A 21,584-nucleotide genomic window follows, 5' to 3' on the forward strand; every position below is an offset into this window, starting at 1 on the left:
TTTCAAAGTTTTGGAGGAGCTTCATCAGACCTAGACTTCCGAGGAAGGTTATCAGAAGCTTTTCGAGATTCTTGAGGCCCAGTTGTCCAAGTCCGAGGATGCTCGCGAGAAAGTCGAGGCCGATTTGAGGGATGCTTGGAGCAGGTGTAGCATGTTCTGCCAAGACTATTGTTATTGGAAGGCCAAGGCAACTCATTACTTCGCAAAGTTGTCTTTCGTTCCTTGGCTTTGAGACTTGCTTTGGGTTTGAGGTTTTCATTAGGGCTTCGAGAATTGCCGATATCTGACTATCAACAGAGAGCGGTTCAACATCGACCCTGCCATAATGGCCTCTGACTTTTTGTTGCTTCTGGCTTATGCTGTTGATGAAATGGTTGACACAGGTCGAGACTTGATTACTGATGCTTCGGAGGCTAATGTTCATGGGTTCCAACCAGAGGTTAATTTACCTCCTCAGCCACTAGGCCCCGAGATCATCATTGATGATGATGCTGATGAAGATAATGTTGGTGATAATGATGCCGGCCCTGCTCTCGAGAATTAGCCTTTTTTTTTTGTTAAACATTTTGTTGTCTGTACAAAGAACATCCTTTGACTTTTGTATTTTGAACTGCTTTAACTTTGATATTTTTGAATGTTCCATTTAATTTGCTGCTGCTTTGGATTTTTCGATCTTGTGACGATTTTTGTAGCTGGTTGTACTACCCCCTTGGACCGAGGATAAAAAATAATTTTTTAGCCTTGGTCATTAAATCTTTGCGAGTCTTTTTGTGTTGACGTTTCAGGTTCTGGAGGTCATCAGTACTCTGCACATTTCTCTATGGCAAGACGCGTGGAGTGCCTTCGTTCGATCTTCGGTGCACACCTGTTGGTTTCCCGATGTGTTTCTGTGCGGGTTGTCTTCTCACATTTAAAGCAACCTTTCGATTTTCGACGGTTTATGTATTATAAATACCCCTTTGCTTTTGATAATTCTCATTCAACTGACTTCCTTTTTAACTTCTCCCTTGTTTGCTTTCTTGCTTCATGGCTTCTTCTTCTTCATCTAGAAGTTTGGCAGACATGGAGTCATCGGGTGCTTCAGCCATTTGTCCGCTGTACGAGGATGAAGAATTTTCATCCTATCTTCAGGTGAACTATCCCTGTCCCTGAGTTCCTCGTTCTTCCAAGGCAAAGGTTGCTAGACTACGCTTATTGCTTGAGATGCGAGGGCAATGCCTTAGAGATCGCTCAAATTAGGTGGCGGAATTGATGGCCGAAGTTGAGATGAAGGACCATCAAATAGTTTTAAGAGATAGCCAGTTGGAGTTGCGGGATCGTCGGATTGCCGACCTTGAGGCTCAACTTATCAGTGTTCATGAAGATAGGTGGAAGCGTGCCTCTAGTGTTTACTTTGCTACCCGTTTGTTTTTGAAGGAAGAAGGAAATTGCAGAAGACTCCGGAGGACATACCGACCTTGGAAGGCGAGGCTCTTGAGAGACATGGTCCTCCAAGTGAAGGTCATCGAGAATGATCTTCGATATAAACGGCAATGGCCTATTCGGGGTCGATAATTTTTTGTTCATCATATTCCTGGGTGTTTTACCCAAATGTGATTCTTTGTACAACGTCTACTCAGATGTTGAGTACTAGATCGAGTCCCAGATGTACTTTTCTCGGTTTTACTTGTGTCTCTTGTAATCATGTCTTTGTAATGACAGTAGTTGTGGTTTAATTTTCCTGCAATGAGCTCAGTTCACAGCTTAGTCTTCTTGTAATGAACTCAGTTTACAGCTGAGTCTTCTTGTAATGAATTCAGTTTGCAGCCGAGTCTTCTCAGTTTGCTGCCAAGTCATCTTGTAATGAATTTAGTTTATTAATGAAACATTTTCTTTGAAGTTTGGATGTTTGTATGCTGACCTTATGGAGTGTCTCCAACTTTGACCGTATGGAGTGTTCCCGACCTTGATCGCATGGAATGTTCCCGGCCTTGATCGTCTGGTGTTGTGAGTTTTAATTACTTGCAAGTGCATAAGTTGTTTGCAATATAGCTTTTTGCAAGTGCGAGGTTGAATCCACAGGGAATTGTGTTTTTGAAAACAATTTTAATCTAAACTAAGTTTATCCTAACCTAGTTCCAAAAAGGTTTTTGATTTTGAAAATAAACAAACATAAACTAAATAAAATAAAAATAATCACAAGATAAAAAGACTAAAGTTGTGGAATCCATACCCACCAAGTCGGAATAACAAATTCTATGTTCATCAATAAAATCTTACGTTCTCACAAATACAAACCTATATATGTCTTGCTATGCTTCACAAATCAATCAAAAGATCTAATGTATCCATCCAATGTACAAAATCACAAAAGATATCCGGATTTAACCAAATCATCAATTGTATCCATCGGACAAAAAACAAATAGATATCCAATATTATTTTAATGAAGATCCAAACAAACAATTATATGAAATTCTCCTAAAACATCACATGTATCTGGGAATCACAATAGATATCCAAAAGTAATTTCAATAATTGAATTAAAGCAAAACAATTGAAACTTTAAAAACCCATAAAATCATAACAATATTGACTTACAAAAGTGTTGTCATTCTTCATCGGTGGGCTTCATCCTCAACCTTAGTTGAGAATTTAGATCCATATGATTATTAAAAAATAAATCTAAACTTAAAGAAAACTAAAACTAAAAGGAGAAAAACTATAGATAATTTCGGACTTGGTCTCCGGCCCCCTTTTCTTGAAGCTTAACAATGTATTTATAGGGGATTCTAGGGTTTAAAACCCTAAAAATGGTGCTAGGTCATATTTGGCAGACGAGTGCACTCGAGCGCATCGCCAGTGCGCTCGATCGCACTTGGGCATGTAGCTCTTCCCTTGCGGCGCGGCACTTGGGCGCTTGCGGCTTGCTGATGGACGTGGGTGCGCTCGAGCGCCACCCATTTGGGATCGAGCGCACATGCGCTCAAGCAAGGGATGATGTGCTTGATCCTACTTTGATGGCACTTTTTCCAGCCTTCTTCCAAACTCCGTATTTTTCACTTTAAATGCACAGTTTTCCTTCAACAACCTAAAAACAATAAAAACATAAAACTAACACAAAGCATTAGATTACAACACTGCTAAAGGATTAACTAATACAAAGTAATGGGTCCAAATGTGCAATATTTGGCACACATCATCCGGTCTTCTTGTCTAGTTTTTTTCTCAAGGGTTGTCTCCCTATTTAACTGAGTCCAGGCTTTGCACCTTTCTTGTTTTTTGTCAAGGGTTTTCTACCTGTTAACTGAGTCCAGGGTTTGCACCCTTCTTGTTTTTTTTTCAAGGGTTTTTTCCTTGTTTAACTGAGTCTAGGGTGTGCACCCATCTTGTTTTTTGTCAAGGGTTTTCTCCCTGTTTAACTCAGTCCAGGGTTTTCTCCCTGTTTAACTGAGTCCAGGGTTTGCACCCTTCTTGTTCTGAGAGTGCTACTTTGTTCCTTTTCCGAATCACAACGAATATTTTGATCTCAGTTGCTACTTTGTAATTGACTTGAGCGTCCAAGGGTTCTCCGACGCTCAAGTCAGTTTTTATTTATGAGTTGATAATATGAAAAAGTGAAATAAGAGAAATTTAAGAAATTTAAAATTACTAATAAAATTTCTTCAAGTGGTCCGCATTCCATGGTCTCGGCAGTGGTCTTCCTTCCACATCTTATAGATAGTATGCTACTTGTCGATGACTTCGGACAAACTTGTACGGTCCTGTTGTGAGTTTTAAAATGATACTTGCAAGTACACGAGTCGTGTGCAGTACAATTTATGCAAGTGCAAGGTCGATCTATAGGGAGTTGCGTCGTAAAATTTAATCTCTTTCTAAATCAACTCTATTTTAACCTAGTTTCGAATTTTGTTGTGCAAAAAGATAAATTAAATAAAAGTGATTAAACACAATTGATAAAAAAAAGCACTAAGGTTTTAGAATTCACCTCACCAAATTAAAGCATACATTCTCATGTTTTTGTTCGTACATCCGACAAGCAATTAAATCCTATGCAAGTTCTATTGTTTTTATAAAATTAATCTATTGAAACAATCAATGAATCCATCCTAATTACAAATCACAACGAATATCCAACTGAGATCAAAATATCCAATGTATCCGTTTGAATTACGAAAAACAATGGATATCCAATTTCAATCGAAAGATTCGATGTATCCGTTGGATGAAACACATCGAATATCCAACATTTAATCGAAATTATAATCACACATTCAATTAAAAGTGTTTAATCAAATAACTTAATTGAAGTAGAACATCAAACATATAAATGTTGGAATCGTACGAACATACATGAGAAATGTAGAACTAATCAATGGTGAGGCTTCATCTTCAACCTTAGTTGAAGATTTTAGCCTCTCATGAATACAAAAATCATCATAAAATGAATTGAATTCATAAAAACTAATAACCTTACAAAGAGAATCGAGTTTAGAGCTCCAAAACAGCAAAAACTTGAAGTTCTAGACTGAATGGTGCCCCTCGATGCGTTTACAAAGAAAACATGAGTATTTAAACTAAAAAACTAGGGTCCCGGCGCTGCAAGGTCAGCCTGAGTGCGCTCAATCGCACACTAGGTGCGCTCGAGCGTACTCGGGTGTGCTCCATCTCTCCTATGGCGTAGTTGCTTGGGCACTGCTTGCTCAAGCTTAGGCCGGTGTGCGCTCTAGCGTGAGTGCCATGTGCTCAATCCTAACTTCCAAAATTCCATTTTTTCCGCTTCTTTGCAATTTTCACATTAAGACCGCAGTTTTCTCTCAATGACCTGCAAAACACTAAAACACTAAAACTAACAAAAACATAAGAAAATAATAAAGCTAAAGGCTTAGCAAATGCAGATTAAGAAGCCCAAATATGCAATATTTGGCACTCATCAAATACCCCTTAATTACATTTTGCTAGTCCCTTAGCAAAACAAAATAAAAAACAAAACCAAAACATGAAACATAAGTCTTTTGTTGTGGGAGAGACGATTGCATTTAGCATATGTAACAAGCCTTGAGGACAAGTGAAGTCTCGTGAGGGTTCAACAACAATGATACCCACAAAAGGGCTTTCTCTACGCGGTTGTTCCAGATCATGCAAGAAATGGTAGGACACCCAAGGTCCTTATACTTGATGGGTAGCTTGCACTGAATGAGAGTGCTGACTTGCTTGTTCAGACACACCTTCTTCAGGACATTAGTCCTTGTCTTGACAGTGATCAAGTCCTTCAAAAACTTGGCATATGAAGGCACTTGTTGGATGGCATCCAAAAACGAAATGTTTATCTCAACTTGTGTGAATACCTCCAGAATTTTAGCAAATTGTACACTCTTCTTCAGGGCCTTCAATCTTCCTGGATAAGGAGCCTTTGGGACAAAACTCTTGGGGGGGTCATCAACAATGGGTGTGACTATGGTAGGTATTCACACAAAATTTACATTTACTTGTACTTTAAAAAAATTTCCTTAAATATTAAATCATAACCGGTTAACTTTTTTTTTTTTTTTTTTTAAAAAAAAACAACATATAAAAAAAAAAAAATTCAATTGTGATTATAAGTAACACATTGTTGAATTTAATGTCAATTACTTAATTTGATATTATATAATCATATAATCTCATTAAATTATATCATATGATTAATTATTTAAATTATTATCATATTTACTTATAATCTTTTTTCTTTGAATTGAACTTAATATCTAATGGTAAATGGTAATGTTCAAACTCCTAAATCCTAAATTCCTAAAGTATCTAATAATGCTTTAATTAAATTGTAGTTATAAGTAATTGAATCAATTGTGATTATCATTGTACATGAATCATAAGATTAACTTGTAGACTTATGACTTATGAGTTATGTCATATTATATATGTATTATTTATTATTATATAATCATATAATTTAATGATCAAGTCATCATGTGATATAATCATATCAATTATAGAGATAATATATAAATTAGTAAAATTATAATGATAATATATTAATACTTAAATTGTGTTTATAAGTAACACATTGATCATTTTTTAATCCAATGTCAATTACTTAATTTGATATTATACGAATCATATCATCATTGTACATTAATAATATGATTCACTTGAAGTCTTGAATAAAGTATTTGAATTGTCATTGAATCATATGATTAAGTATTGATATTATACATTTATATTATTCATATACATATGTAGACTTATATAGACTTATAAGTTTATAACATACATTGGAAATAAGTCTCTAGATATTTAATTGTTGTATTAGTATGAATTGGTATACTTATGAGTTATGTCATATTATATATGTATAATTTGTTATTATATAATCAAATGATTTAATGATCAATTGATTATGTAATATAATCATATAAATTATAGTGATAATATATTCATACTCAAATTGTGATTTAATTATTTTTAAAAAAAATTGTGATTTAATGATCAACTGATTATATGATATAATCATATAAATTATAGTGATAGTATAATAATACTCAAATTGTGATTTAATTATTTTTTAAAAAAAATTGTGATTTAATGATCAAGTGATTATGTTATATGTATAAATATTTTTATAATTATAATTATAAATATAAAATATATTATATAAAAAGGCGTTTAGCGGTTAGCGGTTATTAAGTAAACCCAATAACCGCTAACCGCTAACCGCTAGGCGGTTATAGTGGTTAGGTGATTAGTGGTTAATACGGTTAAGCGGTTAATGGTTAGCGGTTAGCAGGCAGTTTTTAACCACCCGCATTGACACCTCTAGAAGCTAGCACTTGATTTAGAGCTTGGAATGCAGGTGATGGCGCTGGATGAGCCAAGTGTCCTTGATTCTGAATCGCTGGAAGAAATCCAGGAGGGTATTGATTTTGGGCATGATAAGGGGCCCCTCCCTGATTCATCGGTTGGTTTTGCTTCCAAGAAAAATTAGGGTGGTTTTGCCACCCTGGATTGTAGGTCTCAGAGTATGGTCCACTTGCTTGCTTTCGGTAATCATTGAAAGCGTTCACTTGTTCCATCGGGTAATCAGCAAAAGCCAGATAGATGGACAATTCTACGTTAAGTGCATAGGACTAGCACAGATAGAATGACTATCAACATTGAATGCATTGGCAGCATTAATGGACTGACCCATTGCGAGAGCGTCGACCTTCCTTATGAGAGCATATATCTTCATCCTTAAATCCGTATCTTCCTTCACTTTATAGATGCCTCCTTTCATGGGATACCAGCTGATTTGTCCCGACAACTCGAAAAATCCCACTACTGCGAGTTGTCAGACAACTTATCCAAAGTCTTGTAGGCTTCATCCCCCATCAATCTAAAAAATGCTCCCCCATTCATAGACTCGATCATACTACAGTTGGATTGAGTCAATCCTTGGTAGAAGAACTGAACGAGTCTACATTTCTCATATCCATGTGGAGGGCATCTTATCAATAACTCCTTGAACCTCTCCCAACTTTTGAAAAATTTCTCATCCTCCTCCTGAGTGAAAGTATTGATCTCCTTTCGGCACTCGTTGACTTTTGACATCGGGAAAAACTTATTTTTGAACTTGTTTAACAGGATTGCCCAAGATGTAATGGAACTGGGTGTGTTGGAGTCCAACCATGCCCTCGCTTTATCATGCAAAGAGAAAGGGAAATGTCTAAGGTGGACAAACTCATTAGAGAAGTTTTGAAACTTGAATGTAGCACAGATGTCCTTGAACTTCTTCACATGACTATAATGATTTTCAAGCTCTAAGCCATGAAATGAGGGTAGAAGTTAGATGGCATGAGGTTTTAGATCAAAATGGGTGGCATTGGTTGGTGGCAATACTATGCACGAAGGAGGATTTATCGCAACCGGTGTGAACAAATCTCTAAGAGATCTTGTATAGTCCATGTTTTCAGGTGCGCTTGAGCATGAGTGCCATGCGCTCGATCCTAACTTCTGAAATTCCATTTTTTCCTGCTTCTTTGCAATTTTCACATTAAGACAACAGTTTTCTCTCAATGACCTGCAAAACACTAAAACACTAAAACTAACAAAAGCATCAGAAAATAATAAGCTAAAGGCTTAGCAAATGCAAATTAAGGGGCCCACATATGCAATATTTGGCACTCATTAGGTCCAAGCTTGCCTTTTGCTGGATCCCAAGTTGCTATGCTAACTCTCCTTAGAACCCAGTCGCCTATGTTGTATTGTTTGGGTTTTACTCTCCAATTGAAATATCTAGCTGTTCGTTGTTGGTAGGCAGTCGCTGATGTTTGTGCTTCATCCCTCTTTTCTTGTAGTAGATCCAAACTCAGCTTCATTCCTTTTTCATTCAATCTTGAGTTGTAGTACTTTACTCGGAAGTTGATGGATCCGACTTCGACGGGGATTGTTGACTCAGACCCAAAAGCCAAAGAGAATGGGGTTTCTCGTCAGTGTTCGAATGGTCGTTTGATATGACCACAATACTTCTAGAAGAAATTCCACCCATGCTCCTTTCTTGTCCTCCAACTTCTTTTTCAACGTTTTCATTAGGGTCTTGTTTGTAGCCCCCACTTGACCATTTGCATGTGGGTGCCCGGGGGATAAAAAATAATTCCTTATGTGCAGCTTGGCGCGCACCAGGTTCAAAATGGCTCGCATCGAACTATTTGCCATTGTCAGTTATGAATGCGTGAGGAATCCCATATCTACACACCACAGATTTCCAAAGAAGTTCCTTATGTTCCCGATAGTTATGGTTGCCAGAGCCTTGGCTTCTACTCACTTTGTGAAGTAATCTACAGCGACTACAACAAATCTGCAACCTCTTTTTCCTGTGGGTAAGGGTCCAGCGAGGTCTAGCCCCCATTGTGCAAAAGGCCATGATGCTGACACCGAGGTTAATTCCTCTGGAGGGTTGGTAATTAGTTTGTCAAATTGCTGGGATTTATCTCAATGTTTCTCCACTTCACTTGAATCTTTACTCATACCGGGCCAATAATACCCTGCTCGGACAGCTATTTATCCTAGCATCCTTCTGCCAGCGTGACTGCGACAAGTGCCTTCATGGATTTCCTTGAGCACGTAGGAGGTCTCATCTTTTGACAGACATTTGAGTAGAGGAAGAGTATAGCCTCTTATGTATAGGGTTCCATCGATAAATGTGTACCTGGTAGCCTGAATATGAATCTTCCAAGCTAACTTATTATCGGATGGCAGTTTTCCTTCCTTAAGAAATTGCAGTATATTGTGACCCCATTCCGGACCTCCCTATCTTTCTTCAATGCACATTATTTGGGCCATTTGAGTAATTGAAGGCTTAGATAATTCTTGGACTGAATGCCCAGCTGCTGTAATTTCTTCCTCGGTGGCAAAGCCAATACGAACTAGGGCGTCTGCCTTTGCATTCTCTTCCTGAGGCACCTTTATGAATGCAATTTTGTCAAAAAACTCAATAGCTTCCTTTACTTTTGTTAGGTACTGCTTCATCTTGTCTCCTCGAGCCTCATATTCTCCCTTAATGTGTCTGACCACAACTTGGGAATCACTGCTGATTTCCAAGCTTTTCATCCCTATTTCTTGGGCCATGTTCATTCAGGCAATTATGGCCTCGTACTCGGCTTCTTGTTGGTGGTGGTGAATTTCAACTGTATTGCTGCTTCGCATTCTTCTCCATTGGGTCCTTTGAGCACAACACCAACCCCACTGTATTTTTGGGTTAAGGACCTGTCTACACATGCCACCCACGTTTCTTCTAGGGGCAATTCTTCCTCTTCTGGAAAGTTGCAGAACTTGGCTAAGAAGTCAGCCAACACTTGTCCCTTCATAGATGTTCTCAAATGGAATTCTATGTCGAATTCCTTGAGTTTGATTGCCTAGTTGACCAATCTTCCTGACAAATCTAGTTTCTGTAGAATCTTCCTTATAGGGTGTTCGGTTAATACTTTGATAATGTGCACTTGGAAGTATCGCCTCAATCTTCGAGCTGAAGTTACTAAGGCGAAGGCTAGCTTCTCGATCCGAGGATATCGTTCTTCTGCTCCATTTAGGGCCTTGCTACTGAAGTAGATGGGCTTTTGTATCCCTTCTCTTCTCGGATTAGTGCTGAGCTTATCGCTAATGGTGACACGACCAAATACCAGTATAAAGCTTCGCCTTCTACTCGTTGACTCAGTAGTGGTGGACTTACTAGATATTCTTTTAAATCATGGAGTGCTTTGTCACAGTCTGAGTTCCAGGAAAAAGCTTTCTTCAGTGTTTTGAAGAACAGAAGGTATTTATCAGTTGACCTGGAGATAAACTGATTTAATGCCGCGATTCTCGTGGTTAGCTGTTGCAACTGCTTTGTGTTCTAGGGAGCTTGCATCTCAAGAATGCCCTCATCTTCTCGAGATTGGCTTCGATTCCTCTTCTTCAGACGATGAATTCGAGGAACTTTCCTCATGACATGCCGAATGCACATTTAGGAGGGTTGAGCTTCATTTTGTAGTGCCTTAACGTGTTGAATGCTTCTGACAAATCAATGATGTGACTAGCTGCCCGTACGCTTTTCACCAACATGTCGTCTACATACGTTTCCATATTCTGCCCGATTTGTTCCCGAAACATCTTGTTGACCAATCTCTGGTATGTGGCTCCCGCGTTTTTCAATCTAAAGGGCATTACTCGGTAACAGTACAAATTTGTATCAGTCATAAAGGTGGCCTTTTCCTAATTCGACTCGTTCATGGATATTTGGTAATATCTTGAGAATGCATCCATGAAACTTAAGAGTTCATGTCTAGAGGTTGAATCCACAAGCAAGTCTATTCGTGGCAGCGGGTAGCTATCTTTGGGGCATGCTTTGTTCAAGTCAGTGAAGTCGACACACATCCTCCATTTCCCATTGGATTTCTTCACCAATTCCACGTTGGCTAGCCAAGTGGTATATTGAACTTCTTTGATAAGACCGACTTCGCATAGCTTTTTGACTTCTTCGGTTGCTGCCTTACTTTTCTCGGCGGAGTATCCTCTTCATCTTTGTTGTACAGGTTTGTAGCTCAGATCGGCATTTAGCTTGTGCACCATCACCGATGTCTTCGTGGCTCCATGTGAACACATCATTGTTTTTTTGAAGGAAAGATACAAGTTCCTCCTTCATCACTGGGTCTAGTTGAGACCCAACCTTGACATTTCTGTTCGGCTTGCCAACCGAAAATTCTTCCAAATCTTTGACCGGCTCATTGCCTTGTAATTGCTATCTTCTTCCCTCTTGGCTGGTTCTCGAGATTGATTTCTAGGAACATTCCTTCAGGGAAATGTTGTAGCATTGCCAGGCAACTCATTGTTCTCCTCTTACTTCTCCAACTCCATTGTCTATTGGAAACTTCATCTTGAGGTGCAGAGTCAAGGTGATAGCTTTAAGCTCGTTAAGAGTCGTTCTTCCTATAATGGTGTTGTAGGCTGATGGTCGGTTGACCAGTAGGAAGCGTACCATTACTGTGGCTTGTCTAGGGTATGAACCGGTCGTGACTGGCAATTCGATCGAGCCGACCAGTTGTATTTGTTCTCCTGTGAATCCCACTAAGGGACAGCTGGTCTGAACAACCTTCTTATGTCCTAGGTTCAACTTTTTAAATACAGACCAATACAAAATGTATGCTAAGCTTCCATTATTGACCAAAATGTGATGGATGCTGTGATTTGCCACAGTTAGTGTGACTACCAAGGCACTCATGTGTGGGAGTGACACACCTACATAATCATCGTCAGAGAATCCGATTATCATTGAGTTCTTTTTGGGCTATTTCATCGGCCTTTTTATGGCATATACTTCATGAGAGCTCACTTGGCGGGTGTATGCCTTCCTTGCCCTCCGTGATTTGCCTTCCCTCGCAAATCCACTGATAATAGTATGAATCTCCAGGGTAGTTGCTCGATTTTGAGGTTCTCGGGCGTGGCCCACAAATTCTCACTTAGGTTCATCCCACCTTCCTATATTTTCCTGAGGATATCTACTCCTACCCTTGCGATTTTCCGCTGGACTTCTACTTCTATATCGTTCCTGCTGTTGGTGATTTCGTGGGTTTCGGTAACTCACCTCTCAGATGTAGTTCTCTTTATTGGTGATCGTTCCTCTCTGATCCCCTAGAAAATGGACTAGCTTGCTGTTCTTAATGAACTTCTTGATATGGAGTCTCAACGCTATACAACCCTCCGTGTAATGACCGTTTGCCTCGTGGAATTCGCAATATCGATCCTGGTGTTGAGACGGCGGAGCTCCCATCTTTGGTATTCTGGGTCTTTTTTGATTTCCATCAAGACCTCAAAAATGTTGGCATTGAGCGGAGTGAAGTCGTAGCCATTGAACCTTTTCTTGAAAGGCTTTGGCTCATCCATCCTTCGATGATCCTTCGTCTTCTTATCTTCGAACTTCTTAGGCAACTTCCGAGTTGATCTCATCGCCTTCAAAGTTTCTTCTTCATTGATGAACTCCTCTACCTTGTCTAGCAGGTCCTGGAGATTGTCGGGTTGTCTCCGTGAGAGTTTTCTCATCATCGGCTCCTCAGGAGAGATACCTTGGTAGATGGCAGAAAATTTCACGCCATCGGTAGGGTCTTCCACCTTCAATTTCTCCAGATTGAACCGGATCATAAACTCTTTTAGGCTTTCTCTTTCTTGCTAATGGAGTCTTAGGAGATATCCAGAAGGCTTCTTCGTTTCTCGGGACCCCAAGAATTGGATCAAGAAGATCCGCGCGAGATCTTCAAAAGTACTTATGGAATTGGGCACTAAGCAACAGAACCATTGTCTGGCATTCCCCGAGAGAGTCATGGGGAAGGCCCTGCATGCTATCTCTTTAGGCGTTGCGTGGAGCACTAGGTGCATTTTGTAATTCTCCAAATGCTCGGTTGGGTCCCTGACTTCACTGTAGCTCAAAATCTGGGGCACTTTGAATTTATTGGGGAGTTGATGGTCAATTACCTGTTTGGTGAATGGCATTTCCGTCCCTATAAAAAGCTTGTTGACTTCGGCGACTTTGTGCTTTCCCTTCCGCTCCATAGCAACACATCTCATGGCCAATTTTGCCAAGGCTTTGTTGACCTCATTATGCAGATTAACCGCCGGTTGATCCTGAGGGCCAGTCGATGGTTGACCTTTTTCAGGCTCCACCACTCTTCATGAATTTTCCTTCTGATTATTGTCTTGAGGATCACCTCCATGCTGGCGATGGCGGCTTTCCCCTTGATGATTGTGGCCATCAGAGTGATGGTAGTGATTTTCTTGCTCCTCCCAATGCTCAAACCAATTGACTTCAGATTGAGACTATGTCGGGAAGCAACAGTGCAACTCCTCATTTTGTTGAACCAAGAGTGCCATTTGAGCTTCTAAAGTTGAGATGCACTCCCTATCTCCTCCAGTCTGGAGGGCTGGTGGTGGTCGTTAATTGATTTGAATTGTTGACTCCTCGTGGCGAGCTTGACTTCTAGACCTTGTGTTCACCATAATCATGGATTTTTGATTTTGTAAGAATGATAAAAGTCGTACCCACAGACGGCGCCAAACTGTTGGTACAGTTTCCAATATGGTGGACCCAAGGGGTGAGATCATAATTTTGGATGTCACTCCTTCTTCAATCTGCAAGACAAAATTGGGGTTAAGAGAATACGCCAGGGGTGCTTCGACGAATCCTCCTCCGATGGTAAAGTTAGTTCCTTTTTGAGTTATGTATAGTGTCTAGTGGGAATGAGTCATGTACCTGTCTTCTTATTATCCGTGCCTTTTATAGGTAGGCTCTAGTGATGTGGTGATGATGACCTAGTAGAGGATCTGGGATCCGAGCGTAATGGACAGAGGAGTTAATATTGTTGCTCCTTGACCGTTACGGTTAATGTGGAGCTGCTACCGCAGTTAATGGGAATCCCGAGAGTGGCACGTAAATGTTATAGCAATAGTTATTGATTTGAGAATGCTTGTAACCAATGTCAACCTCGAGAATGGTGCGCAACAGTTGCTGTCAGGAATGTCGATCCGAGAACGATTTGTAATTGTTCTTGTAATCAATGAGTATCCAAGGGTGTGTGTAACCGTTTGATGTTATTAATGCATATTGCTCCCACGATTACTATATGTGTTTGACCCTGAAATTGTCGGCTTGATGATCGCTACAAACGTGGTGGGAGTAAGCTCTCCTGCGCCATCATAGAATAGCGATGACGATGGGCTTAGGTCTTTGGCACTGGGCTGGGCTTGTAATATGATTTTGTGCCTTTACCTTGCACTTCGAGGCCTTGGACTTTTTTGAGTTTGGTACGATTTTTATGTGTAACCCCATGGATGATGCTTCGTGATTTGCAGATTGTGACGTAGATTTGAGTGAGGAGGAGGAGAATTGTGAGTCTTTGATCTGTGGAGATCAATTGGAGAATGTTTAGGAGGTGGATGCGCAAAGGTTCCTTGCTGTCCAATCTCTTGCTATTGAGTTGGATAATGGTGAGGTGAAGGTTAGTTCTGATCTTCCTGAGGTAGAGGTTTTCCCTAATTTGGAAGCCTCTAGTGTTAAGGTGGGGATCTCATAAGATGTTCATGACGTTGCAACTAAGCATAAGAATCCAGCTCAAGACTGGAGGCAATTATTTTGATTTGAGAAGTCTCTTGGAACTCTACACTATTTTGCTCCTTCTCGGGAGGATCGTAGAGTTGTTGTGAAGCCTCCAAAGGAAACAATTGAGGAAGGCATCCTGAAATGGTCACCTTCTTTGGTTGGTCAGTTTCTTGAAAAACCTTTGTCTTACTATATTGTCAAATGAATGTGGAAAGTCTTTGGGCTCAATATGGTAAGGTTGAAGTTTTCTTGTTGGAGAATGGTCTATATTTGTTTCGATTTGTTGATGAAAAGACAAGAGATGAGGTTTTGGAGGCTAAAATTTGGCGTCCAACTAGGACTTGGAAAACCTAATTTGATGTGGAAAAGGAGTCTGGCCGCATGTCTTTTTGCTCCAGCGCACTAGTGCGCTTGATCCCAGGTTTGTGCGCTCGAACGCAAGCTTGCGCTCGATCTCACATATGTTGCGCTCAATCTCATATACGTTTGAGTCTTCTTCTTGTGCGTGTAGGTGCATATGTCGCTCACTCCTTGACTTGGGTGCTCGAGCGCTGATGCGCTCAAGCCTTGGTTTTGTACGCTCGATCGCATGCTCCAGCCTTTTCCCAAATTTGCCTTTTATGCTCAAACTTTCCAGAAATGCTTCCTTTTCTTCCATGACCTACAAAAACACAGAAAACACAAAAAGGAAATAAAATATCACAAAATAACAAGACTAAGAAATTAACAAATATAAATTTCGGGCTAAAATATGAATATTTTAGCACTTATCAAGACTTCTTTGCGGTTGAGTGATGTGTATGGTGTGGTTTAAAATCAAAAAACAAAAACCCCAAGTGGTGGAAAGCTTCAAGCTTTTTAGGAACTCTACTTGGTACAAAACAACGGTGAAGGGCACTTCTATGAGTGATAATAGCAACCCTTTCTTCACTGGGAACCTCCAAACTCAGAAAAGCATAAATGGAAATGGAAAGGTTCAAAGAGTTCTGCAGAATATGAGACAGGTATTTATACATCTAAAATTTTACTTATTTCCATCTTAAAGGGGATTCTTTTCCGTTCTAACGGGAAGGCCAACATCTGTATTTTGAGTCATTCTTGTCATAACGGGAGTTAATCCTCATTAGGACGGAAAGTGTAAAAAGTAGATCTAAATACTCGTCACGAGCTCATCATAACGCATCTTCTAACAAGAAAATAGTAGCTTCAGCTTTGGTCTTGTCACATGTCTCGTTCTGATGAGGTTCCTGATGAGGAAACAATAACCTCCAGATACATGTCTCGTCCTAAACCTAAATACCCGTCTCGTTCTTATAGGGCTTTAGAAGTCCTTGTTACACTAGTAAACCTAGAAAATTCATAGGGTTTAGTCCTATTACTAGTGGGACTTGGAAAACCCTAATATGGAAGGAAAGGGCATTCTGGCCGCAGCTCTTTATTCTCCAGCACACGGGTGCGCTCGATCGTAGCCCGTGTGCGCTCGATCACAAACCGTGTGCGCTCGATTGCAGTGTGCTTGATTGCAAGTCTTCTGTGATCGATCGCACTACCATAGTCTTCAGCTTTTCCCAAATTTGCTCTTTAAGCTCAATACTTCCAAGTTTTCTTCCTTTTCTTCCAAAGGCCTATAAAGACACATAAAATAAAGAAAATGAATAAAATGGCATAAACTAACAACACTAAGGAATTAACACATATAAGTTTAAGGGCTAAAATATGAATATTTTGGCACTTAACATTAAGTTGCATTTTCAACTGGGTGTCTTCAGATGAGTTTCGACGAATCATACTTTGTGAAACCTCAAAGGAAGCTTGGCATATTCTTAAGAAAACTCATGAAGGTTCAAAGGGGGTAAGGAAGGCAAAACTCCAAATGTTGACTTCTCGGTTTGAGACTATGAATATGAAGGAGGATGAAACGTTTGGTGAATTTTACACCAAATTGAGTGAGATTGTAAACTCTATGCGAGGGCTTGGTGAAGAAGTCCTTGAAGTTAGAGTCGTTGAAAAAATCATTCGGTCACTTCCTTCACATCTTGACCCCAAGATAATTGCTGTTGAAGAAAGCAAGCATGAGTTGGTAGGTTCTCTCATAACCTGTGTGAACAGGAGATTCTCTCTCAAAGCAAAGAGCTTTGCTCTTAAAGCTTCAAAGAAGGAAAATGAAGTAGTTCCTAAAGAATCTAGTGATGATGAATCCTCTGATTCTAAACCTATAGCCATGCTGACAAGGAACATCCATAAGTATTTGAAACTTGCTAAACGGACTGGGAGAAAAGCATCTGAGCTGCCATCCAAAGGAGAATCTCAGAAGGATTCACAAGAGAAATCCTGCAATGACAAGATAACCCACTTTCCTCAATGCTTTGAATGTTAGGGATTTGGTCACTTTAGGGCTGACTGTGGAAACCTGAAGAATGCTTGAAAAAATGCCATGAATGCATTAGTATGTGATGAATTAGAGTCAAATGACTTCGATGACCAAAAAGGGACGACGGTTGTTTACATGGCACTCCTAGCCACCATTTAAAGTTCCAGTGATCGTGCATCTACATGTGTTGATGGTATGTCATATGAGGAGGACTCGGATGAAGGATCAATGAAAAGTAGCGGTTGATAAGTGCCAAAATATTCATATTTTAGCCCTTAAACTTATATGTGTTAATTCCTTAAGTGTGTTAATTTATGCTATTTTAGTTATTTTATGTGTTTTTCATGCTTTTGTAGGCTTTTAGAAGAGAAGGAAGTAAATCTGGAAGATTTGGGCTCAAAGAGAGAATTTGGAAAAAGTTGGAGTTCTTGGCAGTGCGATCAATCTTAGGGAACTTGCGATTGAGCGCACTACCAGAGAAGACAAGCAGCGAGTGCAGCCAGGTGTGATCGTGTGCACAACAGAAAAGTCTTGATCGTAGACGAATGATCGAGCGCACACGGGTTGCGATCGAGCACACCCTTGCGTTGGAGACACATCAGAGGCAGCCAGACTCCCTTTCCTTCCATATTAGGGGTTTCCAAGTCCCACTTATAATAGGAATAAAACCCTACGAACTTTGTAGGTTTACTAGTATGTCAAGGACTTCTAAAAGCCTATAAATAGACCTCTTAGCTTCTAGGACTAGGTGTGGAGAAAGAGGCACAGGCTCTGGAAAGGAACTGAATGCTAGATCAAGAGGAGTTTGGGTTTTTCTTCTCTTCCACCTTTTATTTTTGTTATGTAGTTTATCTTTTAATTGGGGCTAGACTGAAGCCCTAATCATGTCTTTTAGGATTTCAATATTGGCACCTTTGCTACAATTATATTTTGGTGTATTTAACTTGATTAATTTCTGTTATCTTGAATTCCTCATATGTGTTTGCCAGATCAACATATGCATATGGTATGAATTAGTTAATTAAATCAATTTGGATGACCGAGTCCTAGGTTTAATAAGAGTAACAAAAGAATCTCACGCCGAGTTCTTGGGTTAATCAACATGGGGAACCGAGAGTATACACCCATGCCCTAGGCCTCATGTGTTAGTCGATTTCCAAAGATTTATGCTTTTTTAAAGAACAACTTAGTATACACCCATGCTAAATCCTTTAAGAAAGAAAAGAATTAGAGTATACACCCATGCCTAATTCGTTGCTTAGGGAAATCTATAGCTTAAGGAGTATACACCAATGCCCTTAGGTTGGCAAACATTAAATATATCGGTATGATTGGTGCATTGGCATATTGTTATCTTAACTAGTCTGATTAGTGGTTGATATCAAAACTGTAATCCTTTTTAATTTTAGTTTATCTTTTATTTTATTTCTTTATACTAAATTCAATCGTGACAATTGAATTTTATCTTTTAATTACATAGGAAATTACTTCTAAACATAATTTACCAATCCTCGTGAGAATGATCTCGTATTTGCCTGCTATACTATCGTTTGATCTTGTGCACTTGTGGGTAAAATGTACCAAGTATTTGCCTATTAATTTAGGTGGGTATTTGGCACAACAAGTTTTTGGCGCCGTTGCCTATTAATTTAGGTGGGTATTTGGCACAACAATGGCATTTTTTTTTTAACAGACAACAAAAATAAACATAAAATAAAACTGGGATAATTTTTTTTTTTTCATAAACAGCAAAAATAAAATAAAAATAGAATAAAACTGGGACAAAGTGTGTGTAAAGTGTCTCCAATATCCCTAAACTTAAATTACACATTGTCTCCAATGTGTTTATAACATGAAAAGAATTTACCAGGGATATGGACGAAATTGTTTGGAATAGCATGACTCATAGCATACCTCCCAAACTTGAATCGAAGCACACTTGTCTATGATAAACTATGGGGCGCCTCCCATGAGCGTTAAGTTTAACATTTTTAGCCAGACTGTACAGCAGCTTCAGTACTGCTAAATGGAGGTGTGCTCGATTGCATTGCCGCATGGTTGTTTTCAATTTTACTTTTATTTTTCATTTTTCATTTTTATTTTATTATTTTTATTTTTTTGTTTTGGTTTTCTGTTTTCTTTTATTTTGCCTTTTGTTTTATCTTTCCTTTTTTAAAGTTTGTTAGTTTTTATTTTTATTTTTATTTTTTTTTGTGGTTTTAATTTTTCTTTGTTTTCTGTCCACAACTTTGAGCAACCATGTGGCAGTGCGATCGAGCGCACATCCATCTAACAATATTGAAGCTACCTGTGACACCGCTAATGACGCGAAACTTAACGCCATGGAGGCTCCCATAAGCCATCCTCGACAAGTGCAGTCAGCTCAGTTTGGGGTGTAAGTTATGAGCCAAGGCGACATGCACACTTCATCATCTCTAAATTTTCCATGTTATACATTGGGGACAATGTGTACTTAAGTTTCAAAAGGAGGGAGACACTTCACATCACACTTTTGTCCCAATTTTATTTTATGTTTTATTTTTGTAGTTTTCAGATATATATATATATATATATATATATATATAGTATATATATATATATATATATATATAGCAGGTTACAGCATACACTCATGGGTTAGGGTTGGTCAGGCGTAAGCAACCTGACGGCATGCCCCTCGTAAGAGCCCCTTTTTGGTATCAGAGCCTTAATAGACTGCCGATCCTCTCACTCTTTAATAGACGGTAAAGAGAGGCTCTCCTGCAGCAGGTGCGGGACCGCTCAAGTGCTAGGTCCCATATGCTCTGGTAGGTACGCAGTGTTGCCAAAGCGCTATGCTTAACAGCGGCGTGGTCTGGTGTAATTCTGAGACCCCTGCATTGTGGGGTTAGGGTTGGTCAGGCGTAAGCAACCTGACGGCATGCCCCTCGTAAGAGCCCCTTTTTGGTATCAGAGCCTTAATAGACTGCCGATCCTCTCACTCTTTAATAGACGGTAAAGAGAGGCTCTCCTGCGGCAGGTGCAGGACTGCTCAAGTGCTAGGTCCCGTATGCTCTGGTAGGTACGCAGTGCAGCCAAAGCGCTATGCTTAACAGCGGCGTGGTCTGGTGTAATTCCGAGACCCCTGCACTGTGGGGTTAGGGTTGGTCAGGCATAAGCAACCTGACGGCGTGCCCCTAGTAAGAGCCCCCTTTTGGTATCAGAGCCTTAATAGACTACCGATCCTCTCACTGATCCCCTCTTTAATGGGAGCAGTAATAACATTACACTGATGAGCACGGTAGTCCACCACTCCGTCACTACAGTTTTCCAGGTACCTATAAGTCCCGTTGAAAGCCTAGGTTGGCGTGTTAAGGAGCGGAGAAGAAACTGTGGGTTAGGCCAAGGGTATGTGTGGATAGTTTTGCGTCTAGGAAGGACATGCTTAGGAAGTTTGCCTTGTGAGAGAGTACCTAGGATGAGATTCTGTAAGCCGATGCCCAGTGAGTGATCTTGTGTGTAGTCTGTGTATCAAAATGTGGAGATCTAATTCTTCTGTTAGCTCTAGTTCTAGTTTACCACCTGACGTGGTTAATTTTGAACAATTTTCTGTTGAAGGTGATAATGATTTTAAATTTGATAAATGGAATATCCCCAAGCTTTCTGCTAAAGACGTTTATACTACTTCTTGGTTAAAATCTTCTTTTAAAACTGAATATTCTGTCAAAACTCTTGAACGAACATTTGCTATTTTGGGTAATAATCAAACTATTACCTTGTTTAATAAGAAATTTGTTAATGATTCTCTTGCTAAAGGTTATAAATTTATGCATATTGGTTCTGTTCAAGTTGCAATCAAGCCATTGACTCGACTTGGTATCAATGCTTCTGTTTTGTTATGTTTGTGTGATGCTAGATTCGTTGATTTTCGTACTAGTATTCTTGGTATGATTTAGTCTTCTTTGTTTAATGGTCCTGTTCATTTTGATGTTTTCCCTAACATTTCTCCTGCTTTAAATGATGTTCATATTCTTAAAGCTTTAACTTTGAATATTCTTACTTCTGGTTATAATATGGAAGAAAGTAGCAGACCTCTTGCTATCATCTACTGTATTTATTACAAATTGATGAAAACAAATCTAGATCCACAAGCTGTGATCAAGAATCCAGGTGAATCTATTTTGTTAATTCAAAGTTCTACTCAGAATGCTAATATTAAAACTCCGAAAATGATTCGATGGGATGAGATTGACCTACCCAACGAATGGCTTTTGGAAAATGTTACAAAACCTTCTCGAGTAGTGAATGATGCCTCTAATCTTGATTACATCCAACAATACATGGATGGATCTGTTAAAATCAATTTTTCTGATTTAGGACTTTTAAGTAGAATTGAAAGACCTCTTTTGTTTAATGAACGAAGGAATTCTTTTGTTGGTTCTACAACCACAGAAGGGCTCCGACGTCGTGATAAGGATGTGGATGAGTCTCTTAATCCTCTCCCTCTTTATCCTACTGTTAACCCAGATTTGAAACTTAAAGGAATTTCTACCGATTCCCAAGTTTCTTCTGCCTATTACTCTACTAGGAATCATCCCCCAATGGATGATGAAGGTGGATCTGTTTCTCCTTCTGCTTTTGATTTTAATGCTCCTC

The sequence above is a fragment of the Corylus avellana genome, chromosome ca4 (genome assembly GCF_901000735.1).
Source record: "Corylus avellana chromosome ca4, CavTom2PMs-1.0".
NCBI classification, from domain to species: domain Eukaryota; kingdom Viridiplantae; phylum Streptophyta; class Magnoliopsida; order Fagales; family Betulaceae; genus Corylus; species Corylus avellana.